The sequence below is a fragment of the Suricata suricatta genome, chromosome 10 (assembly GCF_006229205.1).
Source record: "Suricata suricatta isolate VVHF042 chromosome 10, meerkat_22Aug2017_6uvM2_HiC, whole genome shotgun sequence".
NCBI lineage: Eukaryota > Metazoa > Chordata > Mammalia > Carnivora > Herpestidae > Suricata > Suricata suricatta.
In genome coordinates, this window is record NC_043709.1 from 43,790,248 (window position 1) to 43,810,266 (window position 20,019).

The window sequence follows — 20,019 nt, forward strand, 5'->3', positions numbered from 1 at the left end:
GAAGCAGGCTCCAGGCTCTGAGCCATCAGCACAGAACCCGCCGTGGGGGCTCAAACTCAAAAATCGCGAGATCGTGACCCGAGCCGAAGCCGGACACAACCAACTGAGCCACCTAGGCGTCCCCATACCTACCATTCTTGTAAAAGTTCTTTAAAGTGGGACACCTGAGTGTCTAAAAGGGTCCCGTTAAGAATTATTTTTTTAAACTTTTTTAATGTTTATTTTTGAGAGAGCTAGCGATCAGGGGAGGGGCAGAGAGAGAGAGGGAGACACAGAATCTGAAGCAGGTTCCAGGCTCCGGGCTCTGAGCTGTCTGCACAGAGCCCGACGCCAGGCTCAAATTCACGAACCCCAAGATTATGACCTGAGACAAAGTTGGTCGCTTAACCAACCGAGCCACCCAGGCGCCCCAAGAATTATCTTGTAAAGTAAATGCTAACCACCTAATTCTGTGTGTTTGGACTGCCATATAAATGATTTAAGTTATATCTTCACACATCCTTATGGAAATTGGATAGGATTTATATTCTTACACTGAGATCAACAACTAGTAAGGGTTCTGGCTGCGAGAAACTGATTTAGGTACAAAGCTGTGCCCTGGAAGCCTTTTCTGCAATCACCTAACAGTGGCAATAAATGGATGTTGTCTCTAGAAAATGAAATTGCCTATGGGTTCTCTTTGTTCCGTAAGGGGAAAATCACCCCAATCTCCAAGTATAATTTTGAGATTGTTTTGTTTAGTGAATAAAATGTCTGGGAACTGCTAAAAAAAAAAAAAAGAAAAAACATACTGAATTCTTGGGGTGTCGGCTGGCTCCGTCAGTAGAGCATGTGACTCTTGGTCTTGGGATTGTGAGTTTGAGCCCCACATTGGGTGTGGAGATCCTTAAAAATAAAATCTTTAAAAAAAAAAACTATACTAATTTCTAAAATGCGGGTTTTAAAAACTTCCCAAGAGGGGCATTCATTATACATCATGCCGGAAGCTTCATGCATTAGGCCTTTCACTTTAGGAGAGAGGGTCAGCAAACTTTTTCTGCAAAAGTCTACAAAGCAAATATTTTTTTAATTTTTTAATGGTTATTATTTATTTTTAAGACAAAGAGAGAGGGAAAGCATGAGCAAGGGAGGGGCAGAGAGGGAGGGTCAGAGAGAGAGAGGGAGATACAGAATCCAAAGAAAGTTCCAGGCTGTGAGCTGTCTGCACAGAGCCTGACATGGGGCTTGAACTCATGATCCATGAGACATGACTTGAGCCTAAGTCAGACGGTCAACCATCTGAGCCACCCAGGTGCCATATACAAAATAAATATTTTAAGCTTATGTGCCATACGGTCTCTGTCACAACTGTTCAGTTCTGCCACTGTATCTCAAAGACAGCCAGAGACAACATGTAAACAAATGAACATAGTTGTATCCTGATCAAACTTTCATTAAAAGAGCAGAGAGCTGGCTGGAGTTGACCTACAAGCAGTAGTGTTCTGATGCCTGAGTTAGAATATGGAGCAGTGACTCAGGACTGGAATGGGCACTGAGCGTTTCCTGGAGGAGGCTAAGCCTTGCTGTCCAGGGAGGATTCACGAGTTCCCGGACCGAAAGGGAAAGAGGAATTGCTGTTCTAACAGCAGTCAGTAGCCATGAGCCTGAAACAGAGCTGCTGAAGTAGAAGACCAGTAGAAGGAGGGGAGTATGGACATGTGCCTTTACAAGCTATTGTTTGACAGACCAGAATCCGAATTTAGCCTCTAATTAAGATACCTATTTTATTTTCTTTTGATGTTTTATATATCTTTTTTTAATAGTTTATTGTCAAATTGGTTTCCATATAACACTCAGTGCTTCTCCCCACAAGTGCCCCCCACCATGACCATCACCCCCTCCCTCCCTCCCCTTTTAGTCCGTGGTTTGTTTTCAGTATTCAGTAGTCCTATTTTAAAAGTGAAATTAGGGTTTGAGGAAACCTCTCTTGACATACTCATCAGCCACCTACAGCACACAGCCCCTCTGCCCCCACCCCCACTGCCCACTCAGTCAGAAGTTCTGGTGCTGCGGTCAGTACATATATGCACACAACGTAGGGAAGTCCAAGCACATACACATCAAGCTAGGAATTCTGCCGCTGCTGTCTACATAGCCCAGCCTGCTGCAGGCAGCCGCCACAGGAACCCAATGGCAGGCAGCAAATTGCCACTCAGGGTTGTGGGAGCTGCAGGGGCCTTCAACAAACTGGGACCACCAGGGTTACCCCCTGAGGAAGTAAAAAGGGAAAAGAGACAATACCAAGATCAGGCTAACAAACAGATCCACCAGTCACTCTATATACTTCAGTGTGTTCCTGCCAAAATGCTTTCTGTTTAAACATTAGGTCCAAATGTGGTTCCCGCTGCCCCAAATAATTTTTATTTTAAAAAAATATTAACTGCAGTCCATGAGGGAGAAGGGGAAAACACACGTAAGAAAGAACAAGAAATTAGCATTTGCTTTCTCTAAGTACCAAGACTGGGGCTTATGCAAACCAAATTAGAACAAGATTAGCCTTGTTTAAATTTGGCTGTTGATAACAAATAAAAAATTACAACCTGGCAAATATTTGCGGAGAAGATCAAGACTGCTAAGACTTAGCATCTATGATAAGTTTAGACTGAAAGCTTGAAATGGAAAGGTAAAAATAGAAAGGATGTGAGGAAACAAATATATAAACGGTCTGCCTCTGGTTCCAGAAAATTCAACGAAATCAATTTGAGTCAGGTAAGCCAATAAAGCTAATAAGAGCTGTGCACAATAAGAAGTTAGGAAAGCCATGAGGCTGAAACAATAAATGAAATATTGAGAAGCCATTTGAAAAGAATCGTTAGGTCAAACCCTTGGATACTAATCTGCAAACCTTTCAAAGGAAGCTGAATATTGCCCACAGCAAAGGGCAGAAGGAAAGCAAGTGTGAGGTAGCAGGGGAACAAAGAGTTTTACAGATCTGCTCCTGAGTAAAGAATCTCCAGGGTCAGTCTTGGGTATGTGGAGAGTCATCTACATTTTCATTAGTTTCCCCAGTCTGTCCTGCCTGGGTGGTGAATTAGCTTACTCTGAGTTCCCGGGCGGCTTCCTGTATGGCTATTACTCCGATGGCACGAGTGGCTGACACTGATCACATTGAGGGATCTCATTCTACTCCAGCCCTGCTCCCTGGTAACTAGGTGAATGTTTAAATTTTTTTTTTTAAGTTTCTTCATTTTTGACAGAGACAAAGTGCGAGTGGGGGAGGGGCAGAGAGAGAGGGAGACACAGAATCCGTAGCAGTCTCCAGGCTCCGAGCTGTCAGCACAGAGCCCAACGTGGGGCTTGAACTCACGAACCGAGAGATCATGACCTGAGCTGAAGTCAGACACTTAACTGGCCAAACCACCCAGGCACCTCTCTAGGTAAATACATAAAAGACAACTGCATCACAAAGTAAATCCTAATTTGATCCATTTAACTTCTATCATTAATATTCAAAATACTAATATCCACAAAAAATAAGAAATTTCCTATTTTTCTCTGTAGTTAATAAGAGCATATAATTCAACCCCATCTTTGAAGGCTCACTATAGGCCAGACACTTTTTTAAGGTTAAGTGATTTTTTATTAATTAGTCCACTTTATTCTTACAACAATTCCATGCAATAGACACTATTAGTATCCCCATTTACAGATGAGGATATTGAGGCTCAGAGATATTAGGCTATTTGTCCTAAAATGATAGAACCAGGCTTAAAACGCAGTCAGTCTGGCTCAAGACTGGCTGCAGTCTTAATTGATATATACCAATGAAATAAAAAATTTATTCCAGACACCAATTTATTTTCATGTACCAAACTGAAATAAGACTTATAGGTATGTGTATTTATATAGAGAAAATCTCCTATACAGTCATATGTAATAATGGTCCTTCATGTATTTGTGGATCACATAAAGTATGTCCATATTTAGTCACTTATTTAACCCTTTCAGTAAGACTGGAGATAGTTCTTGAGGCCCCTAGGAATGCATGTATGTTTTTAAAACTTTGAAATTTGACATTTGGAAAAATAAAAATTATAGTTATGAGAAAAACAGAATGCATTGCACTTCTTTGCCCTTCTATGCTCTTGTCATGGATTAATTTATTTTTGTGTGTGAATTATATATGAGAAGGATGACAGAGGGGTGTTCTGATCTTTTTAGGGCCTAGGTTATATACACATAATCACTTCATATCTACCTATGGGTACACGTACTAGTATATATGTAACAAATGTCATATTTTAGCATCCTTAAACTCTGATCTGGTCCAAAACTAAAGTCACTTAAGTGCCTCACATTCTAGAGAAAGCCCCCAGTAGTTGGAGCTGGCCAGCCCCCTGAAGGGCTTATTAAAAGGCAGCAGAAATGGTCCTACCACTAAAAACATTCTCTCAGGAGTGCCTGGCTAGCTCAGTGAATGGAACATGCAACTCTTAATCTCGCGATTGTGAGTTCGAGCCCCACGTTGAATGTAGAGATTACTTCGAAATAAAATCTTAAAAACAAAGTTCTCTCATACCACCCTTCCCGCCTCACCCCCAAACCTCACCCACCAGTCTAACAGGATACAACAGATGTGCAGGATTGTGGGGAGAGGCCAGTGCTTGAGAGAAAGGCAGGTTCTTTCTCCTTACCGGAGTGAGGAGGGTAGGCTGTGCCCTGACAGTCATTTAGAGGGACCGCCCCCAAGAAGTGGGGCCTGGCATCTTGTTTCCCAACTGGACCCTGGCGGAGCAGCAGGACCATGGGACCCCCTTCATGTGGTCACCAGGGTGGAGAGGCAGAGAGACAGGAGAGTATCTTGAAGCTAGGAGTAGAGTGCTCTATGGGAGAGAAGAGGGACCCCTTGACATAAGTCCCCTGAAATTTGAGGTTCCCAGGAACTTGGAGCCAGATGCCCAGTGAAATCTAGAGATTTTGGTGGAATCCAATGTGATGTGCCTGAGAGAAAATGCAAAGGCAGGCCCCAGCCCCTCTAATTCTGCTCAGTCCTCAGGAGGCCGAAGTGGCTCCCATCACTCCTGGTTTGTGATAGGTTCATTCCCAAGCTCTGGTGCACACAACCTGGAGAAAGGGGTGGTGGTGTGGCCACTGACAGGGCCAAGGGGATCCAGGGCACATAGCTGTAGGGGTGGAGCTGGAGGGAAGGGTGCTGCCCTAGGAAACTATACATCATGCCCTGCAGAGACCGTATCAACAGAGACACCCCAGCAGAAAGATTAGACCAGGGTATTCCTGGTTCTAACAATCCTGTAAAAAGTTCTCAGCCACCTCCCTCCCTCCTTTCAGCTTCCAACGCCAGAGGAATGAAGTCTTTGAGAAGAGAAGCAAAGATGTCTCAGAACCAGCACATTTACACACAGACACATTCACTCCAAATAACAGAGGGGCAAGGAGGATACACTTGGAATCAAATTTGAGATTAATCTTTTTTTAAATGAATGAGACTAGGCTTTAAATACCCAAATGAGACTCTACTAATAATTGAAAATGACAGCAAATTAGACGTTGCTAAGGAACTTGCTTCCCAGCAGGAAAGTAGAATTCAACACAATACAGTTGAAAGCAGTGAATGGGGAAAATAAAACCATTTTACCGTTGGTACAAACCCCAACAACATGAGACTTCTCAGCAAACTAATGACATGTAAATATTATAATGAGATCTTCAGGGAGTCTCCTCCATGTATATGGAATTAGTTGGGATTCCAGAATTCTCAATACCCACCACAATGATTATTCACAGATTCCTAAGTCACCGGAGAAAAAGAGATGCAACTTCCAGTAACTTCTATTCACTGCACATTCAGTCCACTTATGAAAGATAGTAAATTAAGGCTTTATAAACACAATAAGAAACCAGTGCTCAGTGAAGACAACGCCAGGGAAAGGACTACAGTGGTCACCGTAGAATTTAGGCTTGATGATGGAAAAACAAAAACAAGAACAAAATCCCCTGGTGCAATAAGTTACTTGGAGATGACTAGGAACTTCCTTTGGAAATACTGAAGGCTGTGGGGGGCATCTTTCTGCCTGTAAGGTTAAATGTCACTCTTCCTAAAGACAGGGGCGTGAGTCTGAAAACCCTGCCTTTCCCCACAGAGAGAAGAAAGTGGAAAGTACAGAGACAAACTTTTATAGTCATCGTAGGTAAGTCATGAGCTTGTTAAGGTTGTTTAGCAAATACATTTTTGCTACTCAAATCCAGGGACATACACATACCCCGCGGAGGCTGAAATTATCGGAGTTTTTTCTATAGCCAGATGAATAAGCAACAATGCTTTTTGTTTTCTTTAACTATTTCTTTGATCTTCTGCTCTAGCAGGTCCAACCACAAGACATTTTTCTTACAGATTGTTTTAATGTGGGGGATTGGAAAATACTTGATGACAGCAGTATGTCCTGGCTGCCTCCCGGACCCCTTGCTGGTGAATTCCAAATATGAGATGCACTTTCTTTGCCTATGTTATCTTTAGAGGAACTCCAGTGCTGAGCAGCAAATCACTTATTCAGGGGAGGAAGATCTAACAGTCTGCAGTTGATAGTATTCACATCAAGATGGCAACACTGGCAGAAACACAAGGCAGATTGCGCTCTTTGAAAACAGTTGGATCTCCTCGGTGGCAAGAACCAAGCAGAGCAGAAGGTAAATAGAGAATTGGTTAAAGGGATGGGTGAATCTGATAGAAACAGTTAAGAATGAACTCATTTTCTATTTGCTTTCATTACATGTTCCTCGGGCCAGGAGATGCCTCACTTATTCAACAGCTGTTTATCTGCCTGGAATAGACTCTCCTCTCTGCCTCATCTTTTCTTCCTTCCTCACCTTAGGCAGTTCTCCTTGATTGACACTTCCACCTGGGGGTTTGCAGAAAGGAAATGAGAAGAGATGAAATGTAAAAATCCATCAACTTTGCAACTCATTAGCAATTAGCAGCTCCTCTAAGGGTTTGGACGGGGCCTTTGGAGAAAGAGTTTGGAAACGTAAAGGCAAGAGATCTCTAACTCTGTCTTGACTTAGGATGCATGCACATGCTGCCCTCCTCAATGAGCCACGTGCTGCATACACTGAATTCTGCATAATTTTCATGGAGCTTCTATAATCCATCCTCTTACCTTCCCATCCGAGAAAACATAGAAGAACATAGAAGAGTAAGACTGACATGATTCTAACATTCTAAGACTAATCTTTATTTTGATCCGATGTAACTTTTTGTAAAAGAAACATTCGTCATTCACAAAATTTACTATCAATTGTTACCAAGAATGTTACACTTCTCACAATTGAGGTGTGGGTCTGTCACTTGACTCTCATGTCACTGGTGACCATGTCATCCAGTACTGTGCCAGTTTGTGCTACCTTGATGAAATAGTGTCACCTGCAACCAGGTCTCTCCAGAAGAGAGCCATAAAGGTCCACGATTATTCAACAGGAAGGTAACTTAAACTTCCAAGACTGGAAAAATATGTTGCCACCAGCCAGAACAAACAAAATCCTAAGAAGTGGGTGGATTCCTTTAAAATTTAACCAAAAAGCAAATGACATTTTTTCTGATCTCCAAAAGTCAATGAAAAAAGTCTAAGGCTCCTGCATTTGATAAAATTACACTTCATAATTCAGACCATGAAGGACACTCAATAACTTTATGATGAAATACTGTCAGCAATACCAGGGGAGCGGGATAGGGGAGTAATGCAAAAACATTACTAAATCTACTTACTCCCCCATTACAATGTATGTTCTTTGAAGGCAGGAATTTTTATTTGCTTTGTTCATTTTTGTATCCCTGCCACCCAGAGCAGAGCCTGGAATATATAGTTGTTCAACAAATATTATTTGTTGAATAAGTAAATCAATCAATCAGGCTGACACAAACCACAAATTGAGAAAAATGATAGCTATATCACAAAGTCTGGCAAATATGTATTTGTCTTAGTCCATCTACACTGTCAGCACAGAGCCCCACATGAGGCTTCATCTCACGAACCGTGAGATCATGACCTGAGCTAAAACGAAAAGTCAGGCACCGACTGAACCACCCAGGCACCCTCTGCCCCATATTGTAATAACTATCGAAAAAGAAAGTCCAAAGACTTTGAGATTTTAGTATGTTTTCTGGTAGCTTCCAATTATCCCTGTGTATGACATACTTTATATGGAAGAAGTTCTTTTTTCTGATTTTCGGAACTCGGGCTTTCCAGGCATTGTCACCCATCATACTTGTAGCCAAAATTTTCATCAGGAAAGAAAGCAGCATCTACAAACTCAAAGGGACGTAAAAGCCAAACTTAGCTGAATACAGGGATGTTTCCTTTGCTGGACATCTTAAGGAATGAACTTTCAAAGACACAGAGCGTGATGATTGAATGCTATTTTTCTAAAAGGAAGGTCACAGAGCAGTATGATGGCATAGAAACCATCGGAGTTCTATCAAGATTTCAAGCCATTCGAGTTGCCTAGCATAAATAAAGTGTCTTGATGAGGGTTCCTTTGGTAAGGAGACGGGCAGCCTGAGACTACCACACCACACAATAGAGTAAACGGAAAGGCACAAACTCATTTTCAGCTAGTCCCCTAGGCCAGTCAGGTAAAGAGCATTTGTGATCACATATTTTATTTGCTTTTGCAAATGAGTTTTGCGCACATGAATTTTTGCAAATGAGTCTATGGGCCCTAAGGAACTTTCAGATGGTGGCAAACAAAAACGTTAGTTTGTTTTGTTCACATTGTTAATATTGGTGCTGTCTTTACAAGAGACATAATGAAAATAAACTATTACACCTAGGGAGCCTCAGGGAAAGTGAAAATTTAACTCCTGGAAATTATTTGTTTTTATTTGTCCTATGCACCCCAGGATAGGGCTTCCCACCATTTTCTCACCTTGCAGAAAGCCCTCTTCACATTCTACAGGACTGATTTTCTTCAGCCAAAACTATCATGATATTAAATACAAACAGCAACAACAATGGGTCTAACAGCCACCGATGCGTCCCTGTTCAACACATAGAAAGAAGTGGAACTCAGAGAATACGATCCTGAAAAAAGCTGCAATTCAATAGCAGCCAACAATTTTGGGGCGCACTGGAATGAAGAGACCCAGCCCAGGGTCTCCAAGGGCTCCAAATGTAATCACATACATCTTGCATCATGACCAACAGGGAGCAAACATTGCTAATTACTGAGCCCTGATGTCTTTTAGCGGTGGATGAGGGAATACAGTTACTCTACAGTCCATGGCCCTAAGGAAATTGACAATAGCATCCATCCATTCATTTAATTGTAACAATAACAGGAATATAATAGCACATCACATGGATAATGTCATATAATGCTCACCTTATCGAGTAATTAAATGACTGTTAGTAGCCCTATTTTATGGTTGAGGAAACTGAGGCTTAAAGACATAGTCATCTGTCCAAGATCAAAAAGTAGGGACTTAGAATACGGAAGGCTAGCTCTAGGGACCCCGCTCTTCACTAACACACCTCAGTGAAGGTACTAAGTACCTAATGTGTAGGAAGCATGGAGGTTGGCTTCCGTTTTCTCATTTGAAATTAAGGGAAATAAGACAACCATGCAATGCTGAGATCACATGATGTCATCTGGAAAGCACCTGGGCCAATGCTTAGGACCTAACAGGTATTCAGTATAGTTGGATCCCTTCCTCCAGGCAAAAAGGAATGAATAAAGTTTCATCACTTCCCTGCAGGGTAGGGAATAGGTCTGGAGACAAAACAGCACTCTTCTGTATAAATCCATACACCTCTCAGACAGGACTTGTGGAAAGTCACTTTAATCCTTCATGTTCCTGGAAATTATTTTAAAGTAAAATACTCATACCTCATTCCCCATGAAAGAGGTTAGAATTTGGTGCAACTCCTGTCCTTGTCAGTAAGTGACACCAGGGCATACTGTGCTAATGTGTTCCCAGCTGCGGGAGCCACGTTATAATCAGACAACATCCTACTGAGACATTCACGCACATCTAAAAAACCCGCCAAGCCCAAAAATTGAAAAGGAGAAACCTTTCCAAATCAATTTCCCCTTTTGTCTTTCTTTCACTTCTCAGGCCCCCTTCCTTTCAGCCATTGAGCTGAACTTCAGGTGGAGAGAAACACTTGGCATGAAAATGATTCTTCCATAAAGCCTGACATCTTTTAAAAACTTCCAAGAACTATGTATTTCAAATATACCAAGACTTCTGTAGAGAACAGAATAACTTTCTAAAAACCCAATCATTTAATTCTGCTGCTCTTGTTTTCAACTTGTGTTTAATATCATCTATGTCAAATGGAAGATGCTATATAGATTGAAAAAAAAAAAGAAAAAGAAAAGGTGTGGCCTCCTGAGCAAAGAAAGATATTTAGATTCTCCAGAAGAAGCACTCTTGAAACTCCTAATGTGACCTTCCTCAGAAACCATTCCAGTCATCTGGGAAATGACCCCAGCACAACAAATATTTGGTTTTGTTCTACTTTTCAATTTACCGCTCCATTTCAGAGAAATTAAAGCATCAACAACTGGTGCTTATGCAGGAGTCACAAAGTACCCAAACAGCCACATATATCTCCGTTGCATTCAAAACCTGGGAAAGCAAATCAATGGAGGATAATGGACTGGGATAAAATTAGCTCAGTAGGAGACAAAACATATTTGCCTTCTAAGGTGCCTCTTCTAAAAAAAGGCAGAGAAAGGGAAAAAAATTAAAGCTTGGGCCCACATCACAACAAAGCCCACAATTCATCAAGGTGACCATCTGCCAACAAAACTGATGAGAAAAGTAGAACTAACGATAAAAACTTGCGAACCCCCCCCCATTAAGTTTTCTTCCTTGTTAAGAAAGCTGAACTTTTCCCTTTCATTCTTCCTCCACCTTCTATTTGTGATGTTTCCAATTAAGATTCGCCCAGCTAAAAATAGGCAGTGTGGCGCTCACCACTCCTGTTAGTAACGTATTCCTTTTAGCTATATTCTGAAACCAAGCAGCATCCATAAATCATGCCTCTTCTCACATGAAATGAGAAATGCTAAGGCCAACTAAAATTTCTAGGAAGGTGGAGAGGTGGAGCCACCCCAGTTACATTTCTGCAAGTTGCAATAATTACAAATGCCTCCTAGGAAAGACACGGCATTGGCAATCCACCAGCTCAAACAAAAGCTAGGTCGTCACAGGTTCCTGAAGTTGGGAAACCCCAGTGTGCACAGTCGTGGGCACGGGAGGTAAGAGCAGGGTGGCATCTGCTCTACCAGTATCCGCCAGACAGTTCTTCTGGAGGTCTGGAGCCTACCTTTTTCTCTGATGTGTCCCCCTCCTGTCTTTTCTTTGCAAGCCTAGGGCGACTCCTACAGAGTCATGTAGCGCAAGAGGGAACAGAGAAGACCTCCTGAGAAGCGAGATGCTGGCTTGGAAGGCACATCCGTTCTATGTATCTATTCAACGTCTTCGAGCACTTGGCATTTCAGTCCCAGAGAGTTGTGTTGACATGTACTATCTGGGGCTGTGGGTGGGGAAAGAGGAGGGTGGCAAAAAATGCCCTCCTCTGCTTTGGTGAGGAGAGCAGGTTAGAATAATCGCAGTCCATGCTGAATGAGAGGATTCTCTCTCTCTGATGGAGCGGAGTAGAATACTCACAAGCTCACCCAAACTGAATGTGCCTGCTGGGCTGGTGATTGCACTTTTCAAATATGCTAGTCCCCACGTGGGGCTTTTGTTTTAGACTCTCTGTTTAGCTGTGTACTTACACGCACAGCAAACGAATCACAAAGGGTGCAATTCTGTTCAATCAAAAAAGCAAGAAATAAATAGTCGGGTGACTAGAAAAAGCCAGAGAGGGACAAATCCCTGGCAGTTGTTTTTCAAGCTTCAGCGCAGCTGTGTTTATTTCCCTCCATCATCTCTCCCAGGCCTCGGCCAGGACAGGAAGAGCACAGCTCATGGCAGGCCGGGCAAAATCCTGAGATACGGCTCTGCCTCGGCGGGGTCAGGTACGGGTTCCAGGCTCCCTGTGCCACGGCTTACCCTTGAAGTCAGACTGGCTGGTTTGAGTCCTGGCTCCATAAAGCCTTAAGTGAGCTGAACACATACGAGAACTGTGCATTTTAAACATGAGAATTCTGTAAAGAGAATGACGTTTTAAGATGCCAAGTCTTAGTTCTGTGACTGCTATTTTCAACCTGTGTGTGACACCACCTGTGTCACGTGGCGGTGCTACAGATGTGGCTTCTTTTAAAAAATTTTTTTAATGCTTATTTCTGAGAGACAGAGAAAGACAAAGCACAAATGGGGGAGGGCAGAGAGAGGGAGACAGAATCCTAAGGAGGCTCCAGGCTCTGAGCTGTCAGCACAGAGCCTGATGTGGGACTAGAACTCACAACCCACAAGATGATGAACTGAGCCAAAGTCAGACACTTAACTGACTGAGGCCCCCAGAGGCTCCCAGAGGCCCCCAGATGTGGCTTCTTAAGCAATGGTGAAGAGTGTCTTTAAGAGAAGTACCCTTGAGAGTCCTGGAAGTGATTTTATTCAGAAACTCTCCTGGTCATCTGGGAAATAAACCCAGGCCTACAATATTCACTTTTTCCCCCTACTCTTCAATGGACTGCTCAATTTCAGGGAAGTTAAAGCGTCCACAGCTGGGGCTTATGCAGGTTACATGATCAGCTGTGTCACCTTTAGTAGATTTCTTAAAGTCTCTGAACCTCAGTCTTCTCATCTTCAGAAAGAGCACGATAATGGCACCTACCCCAAAGGTTTCTTGTGAGGTTAAATGAACAAACATAAGCAAAGTGTTGAGCATAGTGTCCATGGCGGGAATTTTGCCAAAGGGAGCAAAAACTACCCAAACACGCCAACTGAGAGGTATCTACAGTGGACACTTCTACCACCATCAGCCATTCAGGCATTGGTCCAGCACATTCCAGATGCCACCTGCACCCTCCAAACTTAGCTGAGACTCCCTGGTCTGGGAAGACCTTGGAGAGGGTCAACTTTTCAACTGAAGAAGCAAGCTGCATTCAGGAGTTACATGAAACTGAAAAGTGTACACACACACTCATACACACGCACACTCATACACACGCACACACATATATTTTTGAAAAGCTCCTTTAACCCAGCCCACCATGGAGCCTGAAATTACCTAATTTATTCACTCCTTAAGGTCCTTTATTCATTTCAAATGAGCTTAACAAATGATTACACAGAGTCGAGGAAACCCCAGCTAAGCTACCTCACATAGAAGTATCTATCATAGGTTCAACCTCCCCTTATAGCAGCCAGCACCTGGGCCCTGTAATCACTGCTAATCCTCCCAGCCACACAAGATGGGTAAATATTGTGCCCATTTTAAAGTAAGAGCACTGAGATGCAGAGAGACTCGGTCAATGCTCATGGCCCCCGAACGTATAAGTGGTAGAGCAGGAATTCGAATCCAGCACCTTCTAGCTCCAAAGTCTATCCATTCTGCCACATGCTCTGCCATACCTGTGCTCTCATGAGGATGACTTCTACAGATAATACTTAGACCCACTGTGGCAGAGCTGTTCGAGAGGGTCTTAAAGGAATAAACTTGAACACAACCTCTGTTTCACCTCCAGGGAAGCCTGACTCCTGACCTCCATCCCCACTTGTCCCCTCCCATGGTGTAGCAGGTTGGGCTACGAAACTAGGAGAATACCTCAGGAGTGATGGTATGTCCCTTCTGGGCTACGTTATAAAAGGCGCGGTAGACTCTACCTTGCTTTGTTTTGGACCACTTGATTTGGGAGAAGCCAGCTGCCATATCTTGAGGACACCTGACAGCCTAGCGGAGGGGCCTATGTTGTAAGAAACCCTGGCCTCCTACCAACATCCATGTGCATGACCGTCCTGGAAACAGACTTTCCAGCCCTATCCTTTCCCTGGTCAACACTTTGACTCCAGCTTCATGAGAGACCTGGATCCAGAACCACCGAGCTAAGCCACGCCCTGATTCCTGACCCTCAGAAACTCTAGGAGATACTAAATGTTTGTTGTTTTAAGCTGCTCGATTTGGGGGTCACTTGTTACACAGCAATAAATAATGAATAGAGTGTAAAAAAAATCAGACAATTTTAGGGTCTAAAGAGAGTCTTGGCCAAGGGGAATGGAGAAGGGTATTAACCAAAACGTAATAAAAAGATTTGGAGCAAGAGGGTGAACAAAAAGGAGAGACCAGTTGAAGTAAGAAAAATTATAATAATATTAGCAAATACGTATGTAGCATTTCCTATATGGTATTCTATCTAAGTACTCTTAATATATTAGCTCACTTAATCCTTTAAACAATCCTAAAAAGCAGTAGTAGCGTTCTCCTTATATTCTAGTTATGGAAACTGAGGCACAGAAGGCAAATCATTTGCAGGAGTCACCCAGCTGGCAAGTATGTAGAGCCAGAACTCACCCCAGGCAGTCCAGTCCGGCCTCTGCACTCTTAAACACACCATACATTGCCTCCCAGATTGAAAGAAAAACCAGAGAAAGCAACCAAGGCTCTCCAAGTGGGCCAGGGGTCTGAGTAAACCCCAGGCTTTTGGTCTAGATTCTATGATTCTTGTTTTGAGAGAGGTAAGAATAAGGTCACCGAATGGCAATATTCCATTAATTTCATTCAATCCTCAAAATACTCCCAGGAGAAAGGCAGAAGAGATACTACTATCCCAACTCACAGAGGAGAAAACTAAGGCTGCGAGATGGATGCAAGTGGGTCCCTGAATTTGAAGTCAAATGAGCTTTCTTGGCAAGTTAGGGAATTTTCCAACATGAAGCAAATTCTGACGGTTTTGAAACTCCCTTGTTTACCTTACCCACTGACATTGCATTTTCCTATTTACATTTCAGATTCCATGGACTGAAAATAAATAAATAAATCAAAGAGGAAGCAGTCCCCTGAGAAGGACAGGAGATTCGCATAGCACCTTAATTTCAACCACAAGAAAGTACATTCATAACAAAACACAATCACAATAATATTGAAAATCAATTTAAGCAAACAAGAGTGGCATAATTAAAGTCAGAGCTCGGGGCCTCTTTCCAAGAGAGCAAGATGGATTGAAATAACTGCCACCACCCCCACCCAAAATATAATTAAATATGCATGCATACTGTTGAGGAATAATCGTTATAATAGCCCGCAAAGAAAAATGTGTTTATTTCTAGTCAATTGAAAAAAGAATGTGCTGCTGATTCCTCTTCCCCAGTGATCTGGCAGTTGTGAAACCTACAGAGATGCAGCAAAGCTAATGCCAAGGTTAAAATATGAAGGCGCCAGTGACAGAAAGCTGGATGGTCTCAGACAAACCTAACAGCTACCATATCACAGTCATAATTTTCTCTTCCTCCACATGCCACCTGCCCCCCACGCACTTCCATTTTCTCTGAACTGTCCCCACGCACGTCACACCAGCTAATCACGGGGTACTTCTTTTGCTGTTTGTCCAAGAATTCCTTCTGTTTGGGTAGGAGAGAACAGGGGGTCATTCGCATTCTCTCACACAGGATTTTAGAAACAGTGCCCTCTCAATCCAGAGTGTACATTCTCGGGTCTTCTATGGAGAAGTATTTGCACTAATGAATGTTTTCCGCTATTATGGGCGAGGTAATTAGGCCTTCCCGACCCCGGCGGCCACGCGGCTTGGGCATGTCTGCAGGCAGTGGTGGACCTCTGGGTAATCAATCATGTTTCTCAGCAGCTGTGTCAATCAGAGCCTCATCTGAGTGGCACCTCTCGACGTTTCTCAGTGTGCCCACACCTTCCCGGCTCCTTCTCCTCTTTCGGGTTCGTGGCAACACGGGCTTTGAGCCTGCTGGTTTTTCATCATACGCTGGAATTTTTTTTCATTTTCTCTGCTTGTGTTGATTCCTTCCCCCTGCTTTATCCTTTCAAGACTATCACAGGAAATATAGTATTCAACAGAAATCCCCAGAGGGCTTCTTGGCCATGGTTTCAATATCTATTGTTCAGTATTTCATTTCTTTTCCCTCCCTCTACCTGCAGCACCTCACACTACAGCCTGCCAATCCCTACAACAACCCCAACCGTCTGTGCCCATCTTCGTCTGTGTCTCTGAGCATATATTTGACCTGCTCAGGGTCCAGAAAGCCTTAACTAATTATTAAGGGGAATTGAATTGCTCTCCGCCTGTCAGAACAGCCCCTAATTTTATCACCAAACTAATTTGCTGGGACCTCACATGCTGGATTTTTCAGGACCACCTCAATTCTAAGTAATCTGCTTCTTAGACCAGAGATTCGAAGCTGCCGTTTGGAAAATCAGATTGTAGCAGGCTGCCAGCAGCCACTCTAATGAGCTTATTTTAAGTGATTATTGTGTTGACATCTTTTTCCTTTGCTCTCCGGAAGCCGTCAACACTAGAAAAATACCTATTTCAATTAGAAACTGCATCTTTATTTTTCGTAAACTAAAAGGAAACCTACTTCATGGCAAACTGGAGACAATGGGCCAGGCCCATCTGGGATTCGTTAGCACCTGTGCCCCACACCCACGCGCACCATGACCCAAGCTTGACCCCCAGCCCTCCATGGGCTTGTGTGCATGCTCAAACACACACACACACACACACACACACACACACACACACACACACACAGCTAGCCCTTAGCCATCCTCAAACTCCTTTCAGAGAAGCCACAGCAGCAATGACATAAAAAGCATAAAGGAATGATTCTTTTCTCTCTACTTTCCACAGGTCCTGGGTGTGTGCTTTCCAGATCTAACCACTCCCGATAGGCACCTTCCTCATTCTGTCAGCTTATGAGAGGCACCAAGGCAATTGACGATCTGTATCTGTGTTGTGGCAGCTTCCCACACACACACAAATGGGACTATGATTGCTTTCTACGAAATCTTGCCTTAAAGAAGGATGTTGCTCTGCACAAAAAGCTTTGGTATAGGCAACAGTCTTTAAATGGGGAATCGAAGTTGTTTTCATTCAAGGATTACTTCTTGCAACATTTGAGCTACAGTATTTGTTAAGGTGGTGGCATGGTGTTAACATAGCTAAAGAGCTAAACAATAGTTCAACTGGAAACAAGACAGACTGTGGCAAAGGGGAAGGGGGAAGACGTAATAATAATAAGTGACACTTAGGATCACCAATCATGTGCCAGGTCCTGTGCTAAACACAACACATGGCTTCTCTTCGGTAATCCTTACTACAGTCCTGGGAGATGGTTGTATTCGGAGATTCACTTTCTAGATGACGGAACAGGCACAGTGGGGTTGATTACCCAGCCAGGAAGCATGGAGTCAGGACTTGAACCCCACTGACTGTCTGGCTCCAGTGCTCTAATCATTTTGTTGTGTTAAATCTCTTTGTTGTTAGAGGTAGTCAGCTGGACTCAGCACTGCCCCGGGAGAGGGTTATAATGCCCCGGATTCCAGAATCTCTTAAGCACCCTTTGGTTTTACTCTATATCCACCAAATAACCTTCAGGCTAACATTTGGCCTCTCTGGGGTCATGACAACAGAAAGTTTTGTGAGTCGTATGAGAGTAGTTTCTCCCCATAAAATGATGAATTGGCGGTTTCCTGCCTACCTCCGCCTCTCCAACATCCAGTTATTGAATCAGGGCTCTTGAACCTAAGCATACTCCAACCCTGTAAACAGGGGCCAGATCTTGGAACATTCCAGTTCCATCCAGAGACTTCTTTGTATAAAATCTCCACCATTTCCAGCGGGGGGGTCCTGCAAGTCTGTATCCTGCTTCGACCGTGTTTGAATGGAACAGACGCAGGCCCCCACCACCCTCCAACCTCTTTTCCAGTCATAACCTTTGGAACCATCTTCTCAGCCTCCCTCTGCCCCTGGAACCAGCCAAGACCACCTTTTGAGCATAGCCTGTTCATTGCCCACCAACGCTGAGCTCCCAGTTTGGTCAGAATTAGTCCACCGCGGTGGAGGTCACCGTCAATGGCCTGGTCAGCATGCGTCTGCCCGCCTCCTGCACCTACCTCTCTCTGGGCTTCTCTTTCCCCCATGCTGGTGTGGCTCTGCAAGGCACAGGCCACTTCTTCCCACGTTGGCTGAGGAGAAGCACGAGGGTGCCCAGCCCTTCTTGAGGAGGAAAAACAGCACAGCAGCCTGGCCCCTCTTCCAGGACACACAGAGGCCATCCCAGGGTAAGCAGGTAAAAAAAACCCTGGATGCCACGGAAATGCCATGGTTCCGGAGAAGAACCCAAAACAGGCCCTTCTGGATCTCCCCTCCAGGTTCTGCCCACACAGACCCCCAGCTCTGTGACTTCCTGGAGAACCACTTCCTAGATGAGCAGGTGAAACTCAGCAAGAAGATGGCAACCACCTGACTAACTCCACAGGCTGGAGGCCCCAGGCTGGACTGGATAGCTATCTCTTCCAAAGCCTCAGCCTTCGAGAGGCCCCCCTGGCATCCCCTGGTGCCAAAGCTTCTGCCTGAGTCTCTCCCTGCAGCCACTAGGCACCTTGTTAACCTCCCTGGAGCTTTCTACTGAGTAGTGGACCAAATGGAAACAATAAACTTTTTGCAGGAAAAAAAATCTCCACCATTTCCAACTACCAATTTTTACTTTTGTTTTCCAAAGACTGCACCTCAGTTTTCCTCTTTAGCTAAGGGAAGGTGGCAAAAGCAAACTCCTGTTAGTGCTTTGAGAACCTCACCCTTCATCATTTTCACTACACGTTCTTTGCCTCTTCTCTCCATATCAATATATTTTCTTTAAAACCAAAACACTCCCCATTATTGATGCGCCTTGAAAGTGGTTGACTCATATATTAGTGTCACCACAATATCAGCTTGCTTTGTCCAGTTTCTGGAATCTACCAAGAAGAAATCAGTAACATTTGAGATAGATCCTTGATCACTATGCTAATAAAACCCTACACACACACACACACATACCTACATATATTTTCACATATATAATACATATATCATCTATGCATAAAATACATATTTATTCATCTGTTTTATCTTTAAAAAAAGGCTCTGCCAAGCACTAAGCTTTTATCATGTCCTGGGGAGTTCATGCCCTAATGACCTGTCTCCCCCGCCTTCTAAGGACCCATGTATGATTTGATTCCCCTGGGGACCATCTGTGAAACAAAAGGAGCCAATCTTAAGGCTCCCAATCACTTGTCAGACCCTAATGTGAAAACGTGAGCTCAGCCCATCAGAGTCCTCCCTTGGCAATTTGACTGGAGACGGGGCTAGTGAGTGCGGTGCTGAGGGTAAGAGGGGGCATGAGGCTGGGCTTGGGCCAGGACAAGCCTTGTGCAGACTGACATTGTGAGAGAGTGGAAAGTCACGGTAGGGTAAAGGCAGTCAAGAAGCTGCTTGGTGGGGGGACAGGGTGGGGACCTAGGTGTCTTAGTCGGTTAAGTGTCTGACTTTTGATTTTGGTTCAGGTCAGGATCTCAGGGTTCATGACATTGGGCCCCATGTCGGGCTCTGTACTGATAGTACAGAGCCTGCTTTGGATTCTCTCTCTCCTTCTCTCTCTGCCCCTTCCTTACTCTCTCTCTCCCCCTCCCTCCCTCTCTCAAAAATAAAATAAATAAAAATTAAAAAAAGAAAAACAGAAGCTGCTTAGAACAGAGGAAATAAAGATGGAGTAGACAAGGACATTTGGTCTCAGTCAGTGAAGTGTCCAACTCTTGATTTCAGCTCAGGTCATGAGCTCTACTAAGTGTGGAGCCTGCTTGGGATTCTCTCTTTTTCCCTCTCCCCTACTCACTCTCTCTCTTGAAATAAATAAACATTTAAAAAAATGGAGGAGACACATGTGGAAAAGTGTGTGCCAAGTGGTTCTGGTTTTTAGTATCACAAACATGGTGGAGAAAGAACAAAGGGTGTCTGGGTTTTGGGAGGAGAAAGGGAAGAGCGCCAAAGCATCAAAGGAAGTTAGAAATGAGCCAACAACTGACCCAATAAGAGGTGTGGTGTGGAGTCCTTTGACTTTGCTTT

General features: G+C 43.7%; 1 protein-coding gene across 2 annotated transcripts in view; it reads right to left on the reverse strand.

Moving 5' to 3' along the window:
* TPH2 (tryptophan hydroxylase 2) overlaps positions 1-20,019 on the reverse strand; it is a 90,259-nt gene that overhangs the window by 57,667 nt on the left and 12,573 nt on the right. The gene's annotated exons all lie outside the window — the stretch shown is intronic.